The following is a 22,632-nucleotide window of genomic DNA, read 5'->3' as shown; positions in this document are numbered from 1 at the left end:
ATTTCAAGTAAGTAACACCGGAATGTAATTTAAATGAATGCAGATCGTAGTGTACACTTTTTTCTATCTCGCCAGATGGTTAGTTCATTATTTTAGTTTAGGATTCGCGAGTATTTAGTGATTTAGAATTTGATATAACGAATGCTAGCGCCATGGACGAATTAGCGCATAACCCTACACAGATCACCGGTTTTGACGAGAGACTGTTGGAAAGATTCAGCATTATTCTCTCGGTGATCATTAGCCGATTAGAAATAAACATTGAAGCGTTTCAAGAATATGCCGAAGGAACACGCCAGCTGTATGTTCATCTCCATGGGTGGTATCCACTTTCGCCAACTGCACATAAATTGTTGGTCCATGGTTCCACAATTTTGAAACATGCCTATCGGATGAATGGCGAAGAAGCCGAAGAAGCTCAAGAAAGTAGAAATAAAAGCATCCGAAAGTGCAGGGAGAATCACGCCCGCAAATTCAACAGATTGACCAATATTAAGGATATTTTAAAAGGCTCATGATAACATCTGATCCGGTAATTTTTTAAGCTACCGGAAAAAATGCAGTACTTTGGATTTGCCTGATAATTCTAAACATTTGATTGTTTAATATAAATATATATAAATGAATTTGTTTTGTAATTTACATATGTGGTAATGTACTGTCTCAAGTTATCATATCAAATCTACCCGAAGAATTTCTCACTTAGATGTGTGATCTAACAGTATAAATAAATGTTAAGCTCTATTTTTTTATTTTCTATTTTCTTTCACCAAAGGTAGTTCATTTTAAGGATATGCGATAACAAAATTTTTCCTGACGAAACGAAACGAAACGAATTTAGAAATGTTACTGTTGGATCGGAACGAAACGAAACGAAATTCAAATTTTCTTCCGAAACTTCGAAACGAAACGAAATCCGGCTCCATTTGATTCGAAATTTTAGGAACGAAATGAAATTTTTTTTCCGCCGAATTTTTAATAAATATTTTATATAAATAATGCAAAAACGAATAAAAAGAATCCATGGAGAAAATAATTTTTGCTTCATATTTTTAGAGTCAAGGTCATAGATTTTTTTTCTCTAAAATAAAATTTTGATGCGAGAATATTAAAAAATTCGGAAAATTATTAGAATTTTCAAAACATTCTTCAACAAATCCGAGGATAATGTTTATCTTTTATTACACCCTCCCCCTTGACCTTTCCGGCATCAGTAGGACATAATTTTTATTAAATGTAACGGCCTTAGGGCAAAATCAGCAATGCTCATTTTGAATATGAATCTGAAACATTTATTTGCCCAGCAGCTGTTCTAGATTACTTTTCTATACCAGTCAACTGTCAAAAACATCAAACTGGCATAACGCTCAGTACTATTTTCTGCAGATTAAACCAAGAATAAATCACGAGTTTCAAATATTTTGGTGTATGAATGCGTCATTTTATCTATGGATCAATCCACTTTGCAATTACGGAGCCTTTCTTGGCAGCAACATAATTATTTCATTTAATTGAAAATTTTAAAAACATGTGTTGGGGAAACTAGCGATTTCGGTCTATTTTGTTCCAGATTCATTTCAGTTAACATCTTAAATAAAGTCTCCAGGTAAATTTTCGACCAAATTCATGAAAATTTATTGAATCTGTAAACTTTCCAAAATGGTCTTCTCAACAGATCTAAGCAGTTGATTGCAATACAAAACTCGACTTTTCAAATTTTTACTAAGGTCTGTTGGAAATATTATTTTTTTTAAATTTAAAGTAATTTTTTACGTTGTAAGTTTTTTATGACGAGGAGCATTTTCCATCCATCACTTTTTTATGGAATTAGCCTTGGCAGATAAACAAAAATCGTGACTGCTAGATAAAAACGTTTTTTGTTTCATGACTTTTTCACAAATTTTTGGTGCGCGGGATGCGCTGACTCTAGCAATACTTCCACGCTATCTGCATATAGGCATTAGCTTACAGTGGCTAAACGTCCCGGATTATGTGGAACAGTCTACTTGCCTCGCATTTCCTGGTGCCCCGGAAACGTTCCGAATTCCATGATGAATCTGTAAAGCCGTTATTTCTGCAGCTCAGCAAAATAAAGAACAAATTTCCGTAAAAAATACGGTTATTTGCTGATTTTAGCAATAAAATGAAAGCTAGGACATGATATAACAATTCAATTGAGACTGCCTTGTTACTATTCAGTCGGTAGCTCTGAAGAGGTGATCGCCAGTGTAAACAGAGATTCGACGGTAAACTTACAGCGTGACGTAGATTGATTCTTAATCACATACAATAACCTAATTAACAAACTAAAAGAAAACGAGCTACGTACTGGATGGCGTCACGAGAGAGAACATAGGGAGATTACAAAAGACTGAGACTAATTGATCAGAAATAAGTTAACCGCCGATGAAAACGAACGCAAGGCGGAATAGTAAGTGTAAATTGTTTTTGTACTATATGATTATGTAAATTGGTTTGTAATGTATTTTTTTTTATTTTTGACTATATTATTGTATTAAACAGTTTCTGAGAACGACCGAAAAATTGAGACGTAAAAAATCAAAAGTGAGTTTTTATTTCACCGTGAAAAACCAATTCAAGTTCGATAAATCAAGAAAGCGGTGATCAAAACCTGTTGAAGAAGTTAACGCTTTGTGTGCCGCTGTAAGTGTGCTCAAAGCAAGCGACCTGAGTAGATGAAAATAGCTCAATAATATCAAATGTTGATAAGATAGCAAAATGAGATATGGGCATGATTGATATAAGAGATAAAGATCAGACGATAATATCAAACTTTTGCTTCATCAGAAGAAGATCAAGTTATGCAATTTGTAATAAGTGATCAATATCATGTGCCATTCATTTGTTCTTATCCATAGCATATCTAAATATTTAAATGAAATTTCGGTGCAAATTTTTGATATTGTTGCCTGTTCTTTTATCTCTTATATCAATCAAGTCCATACCATGTTTTGTTATTCTGTTCATGGCTTCTGCCCGGGGATTCATTGTTAAAAGCAGCAGCACGTCCAAACTAACAACAAACTGCCCTACGGAAAACGCACCGGCACGATTGTGACAGAAAATCGGTACGATTTTGAAACATTTGAATAATCTGGATCTGAAGGATCTAGAAAATGTGAGAAAATTATAGATTTCCATAATGTACGGAATCAAAAATATCTGAAGGTAGAAGTTTAGGTCATGACAATTATCTCAATCGGAAAGATATGCTTCAGTTCCAGAATCCGAAATAAATGAAATATCAGAGAATTCCTCAAATCTGGAGCATTCTTAAATCTGCAAATATCTAACAATCTACTAAATCAGGAAAACTTCTGAAACGTCACCATCTCCATTTTATTACTTTCAAACAATGATTGTATATTTTGAATACTTTCAAAGACAATGGAAAACGGACAATACTCAGTAGTCCAAGAGTTTTCACAACTAGAAGAGCACAAATCGAACAAACGCATCATAATACAATACATATTTCATACAGAACTCAGGTAATTTAAATTAAAATATAGCATACCAAAACGATGAGATCTACAAATTATGTTAATTCACTGAACAATATTATTTATATTAACAAATTGAAAGCCAAATGCGTTTCTGTTGAAGATACAGAATTATATTACGTAGTGAGAAATATTAAGTAGAATTTGAATGGCTTTATTCAGCGGCGCAGCCGAATTTTTTTTTATGATGTGGAAATCGGAATTATTAAAAATCAATTTCGAAATTCCGCGAAATACCGTTTAATTTCGCTAAAAGAATGATTTTTCAGCCGAAATTTTTGAAGTTTAACGATAAGAAACGAAATCAGATAATCAGATTTCGCCATACTCAAATTCCGCGGAATTTCGTTTCGAATGCCCTAAAACGAAATTTTTCAAAATACCGCATATGCTTAGTTCATTTATAATTTGAATATATAAAATTCAAGTAAATTTAAGTTTTTTCGAAGAAATTTTCAAAGTCGATTTATTCAATTTAAAAAAAATACGTTCCCGTAGTTTTTGCAGTAAAAGTTACTATCAGTTACTATCAAGTTTCTATCAGACAACACCTTCAAAAAAAAAAATAATCGAACCAACTCCATGAGATATTGGCATTTTGAGATTGCATAGTTTTTTGGTATAAATTGCATATAACTTTTAAATGGTAAGACTTATAAACATGATGGGTTCAGCAAAAATATGCACCATCACTTGCTCTTCATTTCTTCTGAAGACCGCATTCTCGTAAAACTCAAAACAAAAAAGTTAGAAAAGAAAAACTGATGTTTTTGGGGCCACCCTAGGTTAAAATCGAAAATTACATTTACTGAACTCAATTTATGTGCTAGACACAAGGTGTCTTCGGCAAAGTTGCATCGAATAATGTTTACTGCAAATTTGCTGAAGAGGTCATCCACAAAAAACCCGAAATAAAAAAGTTTAATTTCAGTTTTGAGAAACGATAAGGATCACCCTATCGAACTTTTTGTCCGAAGAAGCATTGTTTTATTATAAACAACTTCACTGAAGACACCAAGTGTCTAAATAGAACGAAAACGGAGGAAAATAGTTTTTTTCCTGTTAAATAACTGAATCGGACCATTGTGAATAGCTGGTCCCGATCGATTGTATCATATGCGGCTTTCAAGTCGACGAATAGATGATGTGTGGGCACGTTGTATTCGCGGCACTTCTGCAGTACTTGGCGAATGGCGAACACCTGGTCCGTGGTGGAGCGTTCGCCCATAAAACCCGCCTGGTACTGCCCCACGACCTACCAATTGGTGCTAGTCGACGGCATAAAATTTGGGAGAGTACCTTGTAGGCGGCGTTCAGCAATGTGATTGCGCGGAAGTTGCTACAATCCGGCTTATCGCCCTTTTTGTAGATGGGACACACGACACCTTCCATCCACTCCTGCGGCAAAACTTCCTCCTCCCAAAACTTGGTAATGACCCAGTGCAGCGCTCTAGCCAGTGCCTCACCACCGTTTTTAAATAGCGCTCCTGGTAGTTGGTCAACTCCAGGGGCTTTGTTGTTCTTCAGCCGGTCGATCTCCTCTTGGATTTCCTGGAGATCCGGAACCGGTAGAATTATGTCCTGCGCGCGTTCCCCCAGGTCCATCACCATACCGCCATCTTCGTCTGCCACATCGCCATTCAGGTGCTCTTCGTAGTGCTGCCGCCACCTTTGGATCGCCTCACGCTCGTTCGTAAGAAGGTTCCCCTTTATGTCCTTACACATATCAGGCTGTGGCACGTGGCCCTTATGTGAACGGTTCAACTTATCATAGAACTTTCGTGTGTTATTAGCGCGGTATAGTTGCTCCGTCTCTTCACGGTCTCGATCTTCCTGCTGGCGCTTTTTCCTCCTTACACATTTGTTTTGCCTGTTCCGCGCCCGTTTATATCGTGCCTCGTTCGCCCTCGTGCGGTGTTGCAGCAAACTCGCCCATGCTGCATTCTTCTCTTCTACTAACTGCTCACATTCGCCGTCAAACCAGTCGTTTCTCTGATCCGGGGCACCGTGCCAAGTGCTAGCGACTTGCAGTTCCATGTTCCAAGCTTCCAATCGTGATCCTTTATTCGACGCCTAGGTCTTTGCCGATTATATAGAGTCGCATTATCTCTTATATTGTTCGTAATTATTGGTTTTTCAGGCGGCTTATTGGGCCTGCGCAATTAAACCGCACCACATCCTAGGCAGGCACCACAACTCGCAGATGGCTTGGGAGGGATCGTCAAGCCCTTGGACATAGTCCCTGCTGCCCGCAAACTGCCCCATATTTAATAAATCAAATAAAGATTATATTTGCTTTTCTATTTTATTTTATTTTGTGATTCTATATACGCGTAATTTAATTATCCTTTGAGCACGCCTCGTTAATCTTCTCGGCCCTCCTAACACCGAGCTAGTAATCCTGAGCTCTTCGTCCCCTATGTTTATGTTTTGGTCCGAGTTCCTTCATGATTTCTGCTGACCAGCTTCTGAATGTTTTGGATTAAAGCTCTTCTTAGACTTTTGCTGACCTGCCCCGATAAATTCGGTACTACGCTACCCATGATTAACGCAGTCAACTCATGATCCCACGGTGCCACGCGACGTAATCAACCGATTCAAGAATACCGTGCGATTACGTCAAAGATTAGTTACTTAATTAATTGGTCTTTGATAAAGCCTTTGGGATTAGTATATCGACACTAAGTTGTAGATCTGGAACCATTCCTGGGCCTATAACCTGTTGATCAATAGGGGGAGCTGTACTGCCCATGATCGCATATTTGTAACATTTGCGATTTGATTGATTTTGTAAATCGTTTGTCAATCCTCCCCACAAACTCAATAATTTCCAACTTACCACAGATGAGCAAGATAGTAAAGCCTATTTTACTGTTGTGGGATTAGATGAGGTAATCAGAGCTTTCTGAACGATTCACAGGCTTTTTACAAAATGAACAAAAAAGCGAGTGTTACAAATATGCGATCATGGGCAGTGTAAGTGCTGGTAGAAATATCAGTCAGTAATCTGCAGTGGAGTATAGGAAACTCTACCATTGTGTTTTCGTTGTGACTCGTGAGCCTATGGGCCCAGTACGTTCCACTGCGCATCTTTCGTCAACAGCGAGATGTCTGACACTACCTAGTATTGCCACAGAAAATACGCCGTTTCAATGCAAACTTAGAAATGGTCTAAATCAAATATATAATACAAACAAGCAAGCCTACTTCGACGGACGGCGTCTTTTTGAACTCGGCGAACATTTGTTCCAGAAACCCTGCTTTCCGATACAAACGCAAATATTAGGTTGCTTTTTGAAGTCAAACCAAGGATCGGTTTAAATTGAAATTGTATTTAGTTTTAATTTGAAGGCTGTATCATCTGGCCTTTCTAAAATATGAACCTAACCCCTAAACTTCGAAAAAAACTTTTTCAAAACAGAAAAAATAATGTTTTTAAAAACATCGAAAATTACCGGGATCCCGGGATTTCCCGGGATATACAAGAGTTTTCATCCCGAATCCCGGGGCAGCAAAAATGGCCGGGAAATGGAAACTCTAGTAGTGTTAACCGCCGTCGTGAAACTAGCGTTCCCAGGCTTGTTTTTTCGCTACCAATCATCCGTATATAGCTGAAATCCATCGCTGACAACCTGTGGAAAAAAGAAGCATAAAGCAATCAACTCTTTAATTGTAAGGTGGAATAATAAATACTCCCCCCGTTTATCCAGTTCGAACCACACTGAGACAGACTAATGATATTTTTTCCTCCGTTGTTTTGCTTCCGGTTTGTCATCTGACAGTTTTATAAATTCCGCATGAGCAGGGATGCCAGAAGATATTTTAATATGTCTTCACAGTCGTTTGAAAATGTCTTCAAATGTCTTCAATATTAAAATAACGATTATTAGCGAGAAATTTCAAAATCCAATAGGTTTGTAAATTTAATAATCTCCTCGTTTTACTGATGTGGAATAATATTAATTTTTTTAACATACAAATTGTTAGATTTCAAGAGAATATTCTTTAAAATTAGGGTAACTGTCCTATTTTGGACCCCTAGAGGAAGTGCATGCCAATATATGCTTATATCTATGAAAATACAGGTTCGATATGGGCGGAAATGACACCATTTCAGAGATGAAAATGTTATTTATGAAATAGAAGTTCGAAATGAGCTTCAGTTATTGATAAATCAGTGAAATTTGCTATTTTCTGAAATGATAATATTCTTCGTTTATGACAGTGCAACATATTTTGGACCCCCTAATGTACACATTTTGGACACCCCCAATTTAGTCTCTTCAAAGTCGAATTTCCAATTTACCCTGGTCAATTGAACCGAAGCCAAGTCTTATCTTTCGATTGGCATGCATCAATGAGAAGATTCCTGCGTTTTAAATTCACAATTTCGACAAAAACTTATTGTGTACGTTCTGAGATTTTCAGTGATGTATACTTTTAAGCGTAACGCATTGTAACGCTCGTCTTCTTGAACAAACTAATTGTCTCGAAATTTCATCTAAATATCGATTTTTCGTACGGGAAACCAGTGAAACAGATGCTGAACAATATTAATTTCCTGAAGCCAATGGGGGAATTAGCAGCGGCATTGTTTCTAGTTTAGAAATCAGACAAATGTCGCCAGGAGGGTCCAAAATGTGTAGGGGTCCAAATCAAGTAGGTTACCCTATTTAATTTTTTTATGACGAGTTTCCCCTGGTTTTTGTACCGAGGCGGATTTTTAACTGAATTTTCACGTGGAATTCTTTCAAATTTCTTTTTTCCCTGTTGGGATTCAAAATTTACTGTGAAATACTTGAAGAAACATCCAGAGAATTTTCTGAAGGAACTTCCGGTAAAATTTCTAGATCAAATTCCGGATAAATTCCTGATGGAGCTTTTTATAACTTATACTTTTTTTTTGGATGGAGCTTCTAATTACTTCTGGAAGTCTCCTGTAGAAATTTCGAGGAATTCCTGTTGGAACATCCAAAGTGAAGAAACTTCCGGAAAAAGTCCAGAAGGAAGTTCCGGAGGAATTCTGGGAGGTACTTAAGAAAGAATTCCTGGAGAAACTTCAGGATGAATTCCGGATGTTTTTTCCGAGGTTTTTTCTGGAGGAATACATGAAGGATATTCCTGAGGAATTACTGTAGGAATTTCCGGTGGAATTCCCGAAGAAACTTCCGAAGGAATTCTTGGAGGTAGTTCTGGATGAATTCTTCGAGGAGCTTCCTGATGTATTGCTGCAGAAATTTTCGAAAGCAATCCTGGAGGAAATATCAGATAAATTTCATAGTAAACTTCCGGAGGCATTCTTGGAGAGTCATTCGGCAACTTTCTTAAAAGATCTTCCAGAGGAAGAACTTCCGGAGGGATACCTTGTGAAGCTTTCGCCGCAATCCCGGGAAAACTTTCGGAAAAAATCCTGGAAGAACTACTGAAGGAATCCGTGAAGGAATTACTGAAGGAGTTCTGGAGAAACTTCTTCCAAATGAAGTCCTGGAGGATTTTTCGGAAAAATCCCTGAAACTTTCGGACAATTTCCTGGAGGGATTACAGAAAGAATACTAGGACGATTTTTTGAAGAAATTCATAGAGGAATTCGCAGAGTAAATACTGGAAGAATGTCCAAACATATTTCTAGAAGAATAATCAAAAGAATTCAAGGAAAAATGCAACAAAAGTGTGTAGCAAGTTTCCTCTGAATTTCTTTTAGGTAGATTTTACTGTAGAAATTTACCTTGAAAATTATGAGAAATACCCATTTAACACCAGCACAATTTTAATTTCTTATTGACATTCGTAAGAATTTTTAATGAAAATTAATTAAGGCAATTTTCTTGTGGAAATTAAAAGGGGTTTATTGTGGGAATTGTGGAAATCAAGATGAATTTTCCGTTTAAATTTTGGAGGATTTTCTTTATGTTTTTTTACGGAAATTATTAAATATAAATTTTGTACTGAATTTACAATTTCAATTCTCTTGAATATAGACAAGAAATTCCTCATAATTTTCATCGGAAATTCTTTTAAAAATTCACAGAAAATTCAAAGAGTTTCCCGTCGAATATTTAGACGAAAGTCACATGGACATACCGAAAAGATCAAATGAATTCGTAAGGAATTTAGAAAAAGATCAGGTTCTAGCTCAACGATTGAATAGATTAAATCAAGTCATAGAAGAGTCTAATATATTTTTGCCGTAAAATAAAACGGCAATTTCGTTCCAATGTAATGATCGAAATACCTTTTTACATACACGCTATACCAGCGCCTAACTCCAAGTTAAGTGCGTACGTATGAAGTCTAAAATGCGTTGCATTTATCAGCCAGCTAGAGTGAATGTATTTTTATGTTTGAGATTCTAAGCCCCAGACAAAGACTATTATAACTTTTGTTTTTTTTTTGCATGATTTACATATGGTTGGGATTTAGCCAAACCGCACCAAGCGGCTTTTTGACTAACTTGTGATATTTTGTTCGCAAAAGACAAACGGAAAGTATTTCATGTTAAGTCATGCGTACATTTAATGTAAGGGATCCTTAGCTATGGCGTTGAATGTCCGATGCAATTTTTGACCAAGTGAATCTATTACATGAAAACCTTGGCAAAAAATTGGAAATATTTCATTGGCGCTTGGTGTGATTTGGCTGAACCCCGACCATATATAGAAGTCGCAGAATTTATAACTAAGAAATAAAATTATATTGTCTTCAAGTATCTTCAAATAAGTAGATAAGTCTTCAAATATTTTGAAAAGTCTTCAAAATGTCTTCACGAAATAAATGTCTTCACAGAGATTCAAATGTCTTCAAATTGAAGACATGTCTTCAAATCTGGCATCTCTGCGCATGAGAAATTGTTAAATTATTGGACAGGTTTGAAATTTTGCATTATATAAGAATTTAATAAAGCTATGACATTGTCCAGAATGCTGAATCAAAACTGAATCGCACTATATAGCAAAAAATGTAAACAAGCTATGACCGAATCGAATATAGGATTTTCAAGGATAGAGACGCTATCTTAATAACAAAAGCATAATAAATTTCTGTTAGCGAAAAGAACTACATACTAGGGTTAATTACTACTCTTTACCAACTATACTTTTTACTACTAGGTTAGTCGACATGGGAAAGTTACTCACGGTTTTATTCCCACGGAAATTCCGGTAGGCATACCTGCCAAGATCATCGGTCATCATATGCGAAAAGCCGCTAGATTCCTACGCGCTGGTACTGTCGCTAATCGAGTTACTCGCGCCACCGTGTATTTCGTCTTACCTAAAAATGAATGATAATTACGTTTGACGATCAAGACAGGTTTAAAATGGGTAATGAATATAGACTTCGGGGTATCCAAGAAGTAGAATAGTCGATACTCGAATATTCCCTTATGCAACAGGTGTGGATTCCACGCAGGGTGAGTGTTGTACGGGTAGGGCCGCCGCGAATAAATCCAGTATTCAGTTAATCTTCTGTTTCCCACGTTGGATCGAAACGGAACAGGGCATTTACTTTGTCCACTACACATTCGGCGATACCCATATGATCGGCGAGGGTGCGGTTACGGGCTGGAAAATCGATGTAATTAGAGTCGTTCGCGTATCACTGCCTCAAATGTAGTCGTGAGCTTTTGTTCCGGGTGCATTCCAACAATCATCGTTGCCAAGCCAGGATAACGATAAGGAATCGCGAGATTTGCGGGATACATCATCGAATCTTGAAATGTCACCGTTTCAAGGTCGGGCCATTTTCCGCGTGGTACAAGATATCGTCGTTCCGAGAATCCACTTTAGTGCGATTTCATAGCGCCGTGCTCGCCGTCGAAACAAGTACGTCCCTCGCTGGCAACCTAGATAATATAAAGGAAACGAATAACAATTAATTCTCGATTGAAAAAGGGCTTTATTAAATACTCCCCCGTATATCGCACGGATGCCCCTGAAATTTCTCCGCGTACTATGCATAGTATGGACCAAACATTTCCACGATTTTAATCCCTCGCAGAAAAATCATGTTTCCAGTGCAATTTTTTGTCTCCTTCCCAATATCCGTCGTCGTGTCCGCGTATCCCTCGCTGACAACCTGAGAAGAAAACCACAAAGCAATTAATCCTTAAATAATAAAATAAGAGGCGAAATGTACTCCCCCCGTTTATTTGATCCAAACACATTTTGGACGATCCGCGACGCGAGCACCACCGACCACACTGAGACCACTGAGACAGACTAATATATTTTTTCACCTCCGTTGTTTTGCTTCCGGTTTGTCATCTGACAGTTTGCGTGCGATGTTTTTCGCATAACGTCATGATGACAGTGCGATATTTTTCAGTTGTTAGAGTTGGTAGTGTATATTGCATGCATTTATTTATTGAACTTTGATGCGAATAGAGCTGTGCGATATTTTTTCAGCAGATTCTAAATTGAGCCAAAGATATTTTGATAATGGAATTTGTATACGTTTCCGTTAGAGGAGATTCAATAATTGAATTGGACTGAACGATCCGGTTATCATTGAGGATTCGAATTATGTAGCGCTTGATGGTTATCTTGTTAAACAGGTTTTGATAATGCCGTCAACCGCAAATACGGTTAGTAATCACGATTAATCATGTGTCAGCGATAATGCTGATGAATTAATTACGATTCCTTATGTTATGTTACAACATCGATCAGTTAAATTGTTTGCAATAGGCACGAGCTTTTGTGCTAATCGATTTTTTTTTATTATTTTGTGTTAATTTGTGCTCTATGAACATCGTTGTAGGATGTACATTAAATTGCATTCCGATTCAGTTGAGGAAGTATTCTTTCGGAAGAAACGATTCAAGAGTTATGAAAATTTGATCTGAAAATATGATCAAATTTTCATAAAACTGGTTGGTGTGATGTAACGTTCGGTGGATATTTTGAAATAAATTTATTGAATTTGATTAAAATCAAAAATAAAACAAACCAATAATTCAAGGCTAATAATGAAGCTTCAACTCATCTACATAATATTTTACGTCAAAGCCATTTATAATTTAAAAATAATTATCTAATTTCATAATATATTTACAAATGATTTTGCTTGAAAAGATAAAAACATCTTAAACTTTAAGCAAATTCAATAAATTCATTTCAAAATATCCACCGATCGTTACAAGTCCAGTAGAAAGTATGAAATGAATTTCTTTTCGTTTTATTGCATATTTACCTCAACACGAAACTAACGGATTAATTTCACAAGACTGCTTCTATTCTATCAAAGCCCATTCGAACAATTTAGCACACTCATCTGAAACAATTTGTGGCCCTGATGGTCCTCGGGCCAACAGTAAAAAAATGCTAATCTTCAAGTTACATCATCCGGAGTGTTTCTATAACCAACCCATCAACCCAATCCGATTATAGCATGCTGACACCGTGAACCTGTGGAACCACTTCACACGTACTTCAACGGCTCGCGATGTCCGCATCCGTAGAGGAGCCCTGAACCCAAACCCAAAAAAAAAACAAAAGTAATCATGAAACAACACACATGAAACAATTTCATTTTTGTTTTACCCACATGTCAGCACTTTTGGACACACGATGGTTGTTCATTCCGGCGCAAACTTGTGAGCCCAGCACGGTTGATTTTAACATGTTAATTCCACTCTTACCCGCTTGTTCACTTGTTTTGTGGCTGATGTTTCCTCCCTCCTAAGCACGAACGTCACCGCCGATTCCCGTCCCTGGTCTACGTTGGTCACAGTGTGCCCGAAGCCACACTTGAAGCCACGATTGAAGTTAAGACACTTTTATCTTAGATTCGGTACTGCTTCACATTCAATTATCAAATTTTCTTATGATTTTTAAATACTCCTTTATACAGACCTTAACTCTACAAAAAAAAATAGTGTTCTAAAAGGCATGCAAAATTTTACATTAATTGTGTCTTAAAAAGGTGATCATTTTTCCATTCCAACCAGAATCAAACCCACCTTGCAGAGGATCAGCGTCAAGTTGATGATGTTGTATTCATTTAACGCAACGTTTAGATCAAAATCGCTCACCTCTATGGTCGTCATTTCCATCGAGCCGTGAAAGAACCTAAACAATCGTCGCTCTCGACAAGCCACGACATCTGAAGCAGCAGCAGCAGCAGCTGGAGGAGAATGACTCGACGCTTTCTGGAACCGCTGTGGCTCGTCCCTGCTGGGGGGAGCTCAAGTGGTTCGTTCCTTCTTCGGGGTAATGTGGTCTTTCGAAGTCGCGACGACGATGATGTCGTGTTGGAGTGGATGATTTGCCCGGGCTGCCATGTCATGCAGAAGTAGCCACAGTGAGATGGGCACCAAAAAACAAAAGAGCCTGGTCCCCGGGAGTGACCTCAAACTGCGAAATGTTTTGATGTTTCATCTCCGGGGATCCGGATTAGGAGGAGACGTTTCCAGACAGCGGGTGATGGTTTATGGCATAAGCGTGCCGAAAAAAGGTGCTATTAGGGGCAGAATTGGATGGAATATATTTTTAACAACAAATGTTTAAATTCGAAAATTTTAATGAACTGAAAATATCATGAATCGGATTTTAAAACCTCTAAACTATCTTTTTCATACGGAAATAACAATAAAAAGGACTCGATGCGCTTGGGAATAACTTCCCTATATCTTGAAGAAACTAGTGAATAAAGCTTCTCAATGATGTGAAAAATCATTTAACAAACAGGCGTAGTTTCGTAGTAAGAATGACTAATTTACAGAGAAAGGCTTTTTATAGTTGTACAAATAAATTCTTCAGCTTATGGATAAATCCTCCAAGCTTTTAAGAGAAAGCCTGAAAACTTTTGATGAAAACCTGCAAAGTTTCTGAAAAAAGATTTGGAGCTTTACGAGAAAGTTGCATTGCTTTTGTGGAATAAAAGAAATATCCAGCTTTTTGGGAAAAGCTTTCCAGCTTTTTGGGAAAAGCTTTCCAGCTTTTTGGGAAAAGCTTTCCAGCTTTTTGGGAAAAGCTTTCCAGCTTTTTGGGAAAAGCTTTCCAGCTTTTTGGGAAAAGCTTTCCAGCTTTTTGGGAAAAGCTTTCCAGCTTTTTGGGAAAAGCTTTCCAGCTTTTTGGGAAAAGCTTTCCAGCTTTTTGGGAAAAGCTTTCCAGCTTTTTGGGAAAAGCTTTCCAGCTTTTTGGGAAAAGCTTTCCAGCTTTTTGGGAAAAGCTTTCCAGCTTTTTGGGAAAAGCTTTCCAGCTTTTTGGGAAAAGCTTTTGGGAAAGCTAGCTTTTGGGAAAAGCTTTTCAGCTTTGGGAAAAGCTTTCAGCTTTTGGGAAAAGCTTTTGGGAAAAAGCTTTCCAGCTTTTGGGAAAAGCTTTCCAGCTTTTGGGAAAAGCACCAGCTTTTGGGAAAAGCTTCCAGCTTTTTGGAAAAGCTCCAGCTTTGGAAAAGCTTTCCAGCTTTTGGAAAAGCTTTCCAGCTTTTGGAAAAGCTTCCAGCTTTGGAAAAGCTTCCAGCTTTTTGGAAAAGCTTCCAGCTTTTGGAAAGCTTTCCAGCTTTTGAAAAGCTTCCAGCTTTTGGAAAAGCTTTCCAGCTTTGGAAAAGCTTCCAGCTTTTGGAAAAGCTTAGCTTTGGAAAAGCTTTCCAGCTTTTGGAAAAGCTTTCCAGCTTTTGGAAAAGCTCCAGCTTTGAAAAGCTTCCAGCTTTGGAAAGCTTCCAGCTTTTGGAAAGCTTTCCAGCTTTGGAAAAGCCCAGCTTTGGCTTTTGGAAAAGCACCAGCTTTGGAAAAGCTTTCCAGCTTTTGGAAAAGCTTCCAGCTTTGGAAAAGCACCAGCTTTGGGAAAGCCTAGCTTTTGGGAAAAGCTTCCAGCTTTTTGGGAAAAGCTTCCAGCTTTGGGAAAAGCTTCAGCTTTTGGGAAAAGCTAGCTTTTGGGAAAAGCTTTCCAGCTTTGGGAAAAGCTTCCAGCTTTTGGGAAAAGCTTTCCAGCTTTGGGAAAAGCTTTCCAGCTTTGGGAAAAGCTTTCCAGCTTTGGGAAAAGCTTCCAGCTTTGGAAAAGCTTCCAGCTTTGGAAAGCTCAGCTTTTTGGAAAGCTTCCAGCTTTTTGAAAGCTTTCCAGCTTTGGAAAAGCTTTCCAGCTTTTTGGAAAGCTTTCCAGCTTTGGAAAGCTTTCCAGCTTTTGGAAAAAAGCTTTTTGGAAAAGCTCCAGCTTTTGGAAAAGCTTTCCAGCTTTTGGAAAGCTTCAGCTTTGGAAAAGCTTTCCCGCTTTTTGGAAAAGCTTTCCAGCTTTTTGGAAAAGCTTTCCAGCTTTTTGGAAAAGCTTTCCAGCTTTTTGGAAAAGCTTTCCAGCTTTTTGGAAAAGCTTTCCAGCTTTTTGGAAAAGCTTTCCAGCTTTTTGGAAAAGCTTTCCAGCTTTTTGGAAAAGCTTTCCAGCTTTTTGGAAAAGCTTTCCAGCTTTGGGAAAAGCTTCCAGCTTTTTGAGAAAAGCTTTCCAGCTTTTTGAGAAAAGCTTTCCAGCTTTTTGAGAAAAGCTCTCCAGCTTTTTGAGAAAAGCTTCCCAGCGCTTTGGACAAGCTGTGGAGCCACCTACACCAGATGAGGTTAAAAAAGCTGTTAAAGAGCTGAAAAACAATAAGGCTGCGAGGAATTGAATTTCCGGCTGAATTTCTCAAACATGTCAGTGAGCAGCTTTATGAAGTTCTGCACCATATTATGTCGAAAATATGGGAAGACGAGGAAATGCCTGCTAGCTGGTTGGACGGCCTCATTTGCCCTCTCTTTAAGAAAGGGCACAGACTGGAGTGCGCCAATTACCGAGGAATAACCCTCCCTAATTCGGCGTACAAAATGATGTCCCGTATTCTGTTCAACAGATTGAGACCGCTTGAAGAGTCCTTCGTCGGCGAATACCAAGCAGGTTTTCGTGAGGGCCGATCAACGACGGATCAAATGTTTACCCTGAGACAAATCCTTGATAAATTCCGGGAGTACAACTAGCAGACACATCATCTGTTTATTGATTTCAAGGCGGCGTACGATTCAGTGAAACGGAATGAATTATGGCAAATTATGCTTGAACATGGTTTTCCGGCGAAACTGATACGGCTGATTTGTATAACGTTGGACGGATCGAAATCAAGTGTAAGGGTTGCGGATGAAATATCGACGTCATTTGTTACCTTAGATGGATTAAAGCAGGATGATGCACTCTCGAATCTACTGTTCAATATTGCGCTCGAGGGAGCGATTAGGAGAGCTGGTGTGCAAAGAAGCGGTACCATTATCACAAAATCGCATATGCTCCTGGGATTTGCGGACGATATCGATATTATCGGAATTGATCGCCGTGCCGTGGAAGAGGCTTTTGTGCCTTTTAAGAGGGAGACAGCGAGGATTGGACTCACGATCAATACCAGCAAAATGAAGTACATGGTCGCTGGCAATCAACGTGGGTTCATTAGTGGTGGTGGTAGCGAAATGGTGCTGGATGGTGAAAAATTTGAAGTGGTGGAAGAATTTGTGTATCTTGGAACATTAGTGACGTGCGATAATGATGTTACCCGCGAGGTGAAAAGGCGTATTGCAGCTGCAAATAGGGCTTATTACGGACTTCGTAACCAGCTTAAGTCCCGTAGTCTGCAAACGAAAACAAAACTCGCGCTGTATACTACTCTGATTCTTCCGGTGGCTTTGTACGGCCATGAGACATGGACGTTAAAGGAGGCTGATCGGAGAGCTCTCGGAGTGTTTGAGCGTAAGGTGCTGCGGACAATACTCGGCGGTAAACAGGAGAACGGTATCTGGTGGCGTCGCATGAATCACGAATTGTACCAGGTGTATAAAGGGCTGGATATTATTAAGCTTATACAACACGGCAGACTACGGTGGGCTGGTCACGTTGTTCGTATGCCGGAAGAACGTCAAGCGAAGATAATATTTAGTAGAGAATCCGGAAGAGGCCGCAGGCTTCGTGGAAGGCCGCGTACACGATGGCTTTTTGCAGTTGAAGAGGACCTGAGGGCGCTCAATGTTCAGGGCGACTGGCAGCGATTGGCCCAGGATCGAGTCCAGTGGAGAAGGATATCCCATTCGGCGTAGGTTCATCGAAGAACTGTAGCCCATCAAGTATCAAGTAAGTTCCCAGCGTTTTGAGAAAAGCTTTCCAGCTTTTTGAGAAAAGCTTTCCAGCTTTTTGAGAAAAGCTTTCCAGCTTTTTGAGAAAAGCTTTCCAGCTTTTTGAGAAAAGCTTTCCAGCTTTTTGAGAAAAGCTTTCCAGCTTTTTGAGAAAAGCTTTCCAGCTTTTTGAGAAAAGCTTTCCAGTTTTTTAAGAAAAGCTTTCAAAAAACATCTTTCCATGTTTTGATGTTTTCAAAAGCAATAGCTTTTTTGAAGATTTTACTCGTTCCAAATATTTTTAATAAAGAAGAGTCTATTAAAAAAACAGTCAAGCGATAACAGTCAAGAGAGATCTTTGAATCTTTTGCAATGAAAAGCTTCCCAACCATCGTATACAAATCATTCGAAATTTGTGAAAAAATGTGTTCCTAAGAGCATTCCAAGCTTCAGAAGTAAGGTTCCGTAAGAAATAAAAACGATTTTCAAGTTTAAATGGGAAAATGCTGTTTCAACTTGCAAAATTTCTCGAAAATAGTGCCAAGGATTGCATCATGAGTTGGAACAAATTAATTCTAAATTTGGAAAAAACTTCTTAGTTTCTAAATAAACTTTTTTATTTATGTACAAAAGCATATGAGAGTTACCATTGGAGTTATTTTGATAAGGCTTCTGAAAAAAATGTCTGAAGCTACTTTAGTCAACCTTCAGAATTAGCTCACAATGCCGTTCCGCACACATCACTGCTGCATACATTTTACACTGATCGCACTAAGCTGAATGTAGCGTGTGCACCGCACTGGAAACTGATTTCAGTGAAAGGTATTATGAATGCAATCGGAATTCTCCTGAGAGCAGCACAAAAGTGATTGCATTTCTATCCAGTTGCATCGTCCCCAAATGGGCGGACTGGCTACGTTAAAACGGACAACCCAAGCACAAGGACATCCCCATTCAGCATCCGAGCCACTAGAGCTATTAGATATAGCAGCGTCAACAGAAGCCAGCGCAGGGGACCACAATCAACTCACTTGACTGAGCAATTTGCCTCATACAGCTCACTGCTAATGCTGGTCGGTGCCATTCTGGTCGTCACGAGTCGAAATTATTCCCCTCTTCAGCATGCGAACAAGAATCGAATCCAAATCGAAGCTGATTTCCCAGGTCCATAAAATTTCCCATCCGCAAAAAAGCTAAAGTAATTCACTCTCGAAAATGGAATCAGGGAGCACACTTTCTCCTTCATAAGATCTTTTCAAAACTCGGAAAAACTTCGGAGTCGAAGTTGCAGCAACAGCAGCGGCCCCCACAATGGAGATTGAAATTGAAGGATTTCATTCTCATCTCCTCCCCGATTTCGGCCGTCGCCCCAGTCACCAGCTGAAGACTCATGTTTATTTCATCAGCCCAACAACCGAATTGACGAGCCAAGCCGGAGCGAGCTGAAGCTGAGAGGCGCCTGATGCCACCTCAATTTACCGAGTGTGTTGTCCTCGAGTGGCATTTTCTGGCCACCAAAGTTCAATTCTTTGCACTTTCCCGCACAGCACCTTTTATCGAGCCGAACGGGGTGCGGGATCATCCTTCGTCACTGCACACTGTGTTCTCGATTTATGTTGGAAGAAAGTCCCTTTTTCACAGGGAGGGGGCTGGGTTTCCAATTCGTTCGATACTGCAAGATTCGAATCGTCGGACGAGCGTCCCTGCAGCAGCTTGGTGGGAAAATAGGTGGCAAAATCGATTTCCAACTATTGTTGGTGTGTATCTTGCTTCGGCCAGATATCAGAGCACTGGTGATGGCAGACGTGCCAGACTGTTCCAGCAGGACGTAGGATAAGAAAAGGACCAGTGTCGGACTGGTGGAAGCATAAGTTTTTCGCAATAATACCCGTTGCTGTTGCCCATCGACATCGGGGGAAAAAAGTCTTCTGTAGTCAGTTGAGCTCTGTCTCCAGTTGATACTAGATTTCTTTGCCTCATCTATTCAGCTTTATTTCGTTTTCTTGTCAGTGCCCTGTTGTACCCATTTGACTTTCTTTTGAAACTATTCTGGAGCCTCGTTATTAGGGCGCACCATGGACCATGAGGTTAGGGTAGTTCTCGGAACGATTGCATCACAAAAAGGGCCCATCGTGAGTATTGGGAGAAGTCCTGACAGAAGCTATTAATCTTATCTGATTCCTTACAACAAATTAAGACGCACTTCCGACGATCATATCAATAACAGTTTTAACCTTTCCGCGACACACGTGCGAGTTATGAAAAGTACAACAATCCAAAATCCATTAGGCTAGGTGTACCAGTTGTGGCTATAGCACCAAATGTCGCACTAGTGCTTTATATGCCAAATGACCAATCAAATCACCGCAAACCAAGTTCATATCGATAAAGCATATTCATATGACACGATAACACCTTTGATTTCCTCCAAAACAAGCAAAGCATAATTGTAGAAATTGATTTTGCCTAATTTTTGACGTCCTTTGAACCAGTTGTCGCACTAGTGGTCCCAATTTGGCCAGTCCCATAAGAAAACAATGGGATTTGCCAAATAAGGAACCAAAATTAAGAATAGTGTCGCAACTGGTGCCTATTGTGGATTAATCAATTTTGAGGATAACAAATTTTATTGTGGTTTTCACAGCTGTTCTAAGGAGAAGGAAGTAAAACCTTTCGCTTGATATATAAAGTCCACCTACATGCCTGTTACTTATTTTTTTTTAAATAGTTGTTCTTATGTATGGCGACAATTGGTACACCGACCCTATATGTATTGAATTCAATTAAAATTATATAAACGTGATTTTTTTCGGCAAAAAAAATAAAGCGGTTGGATACTCTCATTGAGGATATTTTTTAAGTTCTATAAATCTTTTGCTGGGCCTCAGGAACATCCGTAATCAACGGAACACTGGTGAAAATAGTAAATTTTCTCAATAAACGGTGCGGAATGTAACAATTCCTTGAATGTAACATTTCCCCGAATTTATCTCCCTTCTTTTTGAGTGCGGCACAAGGCGATGGGTATTAAGTAAGCCGACGGAGGTTTTTCGTAGCTTAGTTGGTTAAAGTCTAGCCTACTGTAGGGTCATGGGTTCCCATCGATGGGAAAGTGGTTATCTCCAATACATTTTCCAAATCAATATCTTCCACATAACGTACATATTCACATATGAGTTTTCATAACATTGTAAATTGGTTAACCAATTTGTCACCTACTACAAATATGTGCCTGCCCCGGTTCTGGAAAATAGTTTCGTGAAGCTGTACTGGGATCGCAAGATCATATCGGATGTCCTCATTCGTGCCAATCGGCCCAATATTGTAGTCTACGAAAAAAGGATGAAGCGGGTAACCCTCATCGACATTGCTGTACCGCTAGATCATAATGTCCAAACAACATTCTCCAACACAAGATAACGAAGTACCACGACTTGGCGGACTACGTATAATTTCGATTGTTATCTCAGCAACCGGAATCGTCCCGAAATCTCTTCTGAGATCCTTAGGCCCCTTGTTATACAGCGTATGCTGGTCAAACATATTTTGCTCTAAAATCGCCCTACAATTTGATTATTCAAAAAATGTCCCACATTTTTCTTCGGGAATTTATGAAAATGCGAGTCAGAGAGTAAGAGGTTTTATGAAAAATTCCATATGAACTTCATATATGAAAATAACTCCACCATCTGGAACTATTTGTTTTTTTTTCTATTTTCGGCGGGAAATTCTGTGATTAGGTAGGTAATGTTTGTTGAGTTGGAGAAGTAATTTAAAAAAAAGTTTTAGGGGATTTTCTGGAGGAACTCCAGAGAGAACTTTTATAGAATTTCTCAAAGGCATTTAATGCGGAATTACTGATAGAATTTCCGAGGGAGTATATCTTAAAAAATCCTAGGAATTTAGAAAAAAAAAACTTTCGAAAAACTTCAGGAGGAATACATTGAGAACTTTCAAAAGGAACTCAAGGAGTACCTTCCGGAAGAATTCCAAGCGGAATACATGGAGGAACTCCCAGAGGACCTTCCAGAGCAATCCATTGAGGAACTTCCGAAGGATTTCTTCGGGGAAATTCTGGAGGAATTCCAGAAGGAACATCTAGAGGAACTCCAGAGAAGCACTTTTTGTGGGATTTCCAGAGGAACTTCCGGAAAAATTCCTGGAGGAGCTTCAGGAAGAATTCCTGTAGGAACTTCCGTAGAAATTCTTTGATGAACTTCCGGAGTAAATCCTTGAATAACTTCCGGAGGAATTCCTGGAGGAATTTTCTATGGAATTTCTGGAGCAACTTCTGGGGAAATCCCGAAAGGAACTACGGAGTAACTTCCGGAGGAATTCCGGACGGAACTTCCGGTGGAATTCCGGTTTGAACTTTCGGAGCAATTCCGGGAGATGCTTCCTGAGGAATTCTGAGAGAAACCTTCTGAGAAATTCCTGAAGGAACTTCCAGAGAATTTTCTGGAGGAGTTTCCAGAAGAACTCCGGGAGGAGTTTTCGGAAGCACTCTGGAAGGAATTTCCGGAGGAACTCTGGGAGAAACATCCGGAGGAATTCCGGGAGGAACATCTGGAGGAACTTCCGGTTGAATTTCGGGTGGAACTTCCGGAAAAAATCCTGGAGAAGAAATTCTTGAGGAGTTCCGGGATGAACTTTCTGAGGAATGCATGGAAGAACTTCCGGAGGAATTCCGGGAGGAACTTCGGAATTCCTGGAAGAACTTCGTAATTCGAAGAGGAGCTTCGTAATTCGGGGAGAAACTTCTGGAGAGATTCGTAAGAGAACGTCCGAAGGAATTCCTGGAGGATTTTCCAGAGGATTTCCTTGAGGAACTTACGGAAGAACTCTGGAAGGAATTTGCGGAAGAACTCTGGGAGGAATTCCGGGAGAAACATCTGGAGGAATTCCGCGAGGAACATCCGGAGGAATTTCTGGAGGAACTTCCAGAGGAATTCCGAGAGAAACTTTAGTTGGAATTCCGGGAGGAATCTCCTGAGGAATTCCGGGAGGAACTTTCACAGGAATTCCAAGAGGAACTTCCGCAGGAATTCCAGGAGA

Source organism: Armigeres subalbatus, chromosome 1, assembly GCF_024139115.2.
Source record: "Armigeres subalbatus isolate Guangzhou_Male chromosome 1, GZ_Asu_2, whole genome shotgun sequence".
NCBI classification, from domain to species: domain Eukaryota; kingdom Metazoa; phylum Arthropoda; class Insecta; order Diptera; family Culicidae; genus Armigeres; species Armigeres subalbatus.
This window is presented reverse-complemented; position numbering follows the sequence as displayed.